The 1725-nt window shown below is 37.5% G+C and overlaps 1 non-coding gene across 1 annotated transcript; it reads right to left on the bottom strand.

Annotated features, from left to right (window-relative positions):
* Window positions 1–230: 230 nt before the first annotated feature.
* Trnak-cuu lies at window positions 231–303 on the bottom strand. The gene has a single exon. It is a non-coding gene; the product is annotated as a tRNA-Lys (tRNA).
* Window positions 304–1725: the final 1422 nt, after the last annotated feature.

Genomic DNA, 1725 nt, shown 5'->3' on the forward strand with positions numbered 1-1725 from the left:
AAAAATACTCTCGCGCGTGTGTGGGCCGCAATTGTAATTAATAACTAAAGATCTTTTGCTTTAAAGTGAACTGACTAGCCGAGGAAATTAATATGAAAAGTTTATTACATTGTTCAACTTAAATATCATTTTCATTAAGGCCCACCACGGAAGTCGGCAACAATCAAAAAATAATAATAACAATAATAATATATATATTAAATTACGACGGCCGACGGACGCGAGATTGGCGCCCAACGTGGGGCTCGAACCCACAACCCTGAGATTAAGAGTCTCATGCTCTACCGACTAAGCTAGCCGGGCCATACAGAATATCAAAATACACCATCGGGGAGGCAGGGCGGCCAACCCAACAGTAGCAACAACAACAACCAGAGCCACAATGTGAGGTTAGTGGAAGTGACAGACAACTGTCAACCCACTAATGCTCATCCGTTAAACTAAAGACAGCCACAATACGCTCTCCGTTGTTGGCTGCAGGATGGTGTAGTGAGGGCACATTCAGGATGACAGCCATAAACTTTGTATGCTGAGATACAATGAAGGAACAAAAATAGAAAAGGAACTTGTAGACGTACCGCAGAAGTGTAACCGAACCGACAAAAGTGCTGTGCAGGCTATATTGCAAGCAGATAAGTATGGAGCACCAATACACATAACAGTCGATACCGGTGCGTCAACCAATGTCATGAGCACAAATTTTTACAAGTACATGTGTCAAAATAATAGAATACCAGTATTGCCAGTGAAGAATTGTCATGTTACAGGTGCAATAGGTGCACAATCTCATATCATAAAGCACCAGGTGCAAGTCGAGTGGAATTTTTACGCCAGAGGGACGCAAAAATCGACCTCTTGTGCGGGGAAGTAAGCCTTATGAATGAGAGTACACGTGTAGTTTTGCCATTGTTGAGGACACGGGAAGTGCACGGTAAATATTGCCGAAACTTTCAGTCGAGATTCGAAGGAATACTGGTAATGAATTTATATTCTGACTTAAGTACAAGACAAGCATGATATAAAGAATTTATTACTGAAGATAAAGAGGAAAAAAGGAAACTGATAGCCATGAAAGTTAGGGAGTCAGAACATTTGACTGAAGCACAACAAAACGAATTGACTCAGCTACTTACAGATTATGAGAATGTGTTTTCAGAAAAACCCGGTGTTATCGAGGGCTACACCTATAACATCGAAATGGTACCTCACGTTACTTTCTGTCACGCAAACTACACCATCCCGTGGTCAAAGAAGGAGGCAGTTACGAAGGAAATAAGAGAAAAAACTTACAAAGACTTAAAGAAGTTCGCTCAGTAGAGCAACGTTTACATATGTGTGGTAGGTTAAGTTTATAGGGTATTTTTTTTCTCTGTGTAAATGTTAAGATTTTAGTGTAACATTTAAAGACAATGAGGCACACAAGATTAGTGCGATTCAATTTTGTAGATGTTAAGGAATAATAGAATTTTTAAACCATTGCATTTCGAAGAAAAAAAAATGAACGTAGGTTTAAGAATATGTTAAAAATTTCATGTTGAAAAATGCTTTAAAAAATATTAAAAAAAAAATTCACCAGCATGTAATGATGAAAGAATTTTTTATTAGATGTCATGAATACTTTTGAAATGTAGTAGTAATGCAACTTATGAAATTCAATATTATAGTGTATATGTCGTTTCATGTATTTATGTCTATACAGATCTTGAAATATGCTCAATCATAATT

This window comes from Schistocerca piceifrons, chromosome 3, assembly GCF_021461385.2.
Source record: "Schistocerca piceifrons isolate TAMUIC-IGC-003096 chromosome 3, iqSchPice1.1, whole genome shotgun sequence".
Taxonomy (NCBI): domain Eukaryota; kingdom Metazoa; phylum Arthropoda; class Insecta; order Orthoptera; family Acrididae; genus Schistocerca; species Schistocerca piceifrons.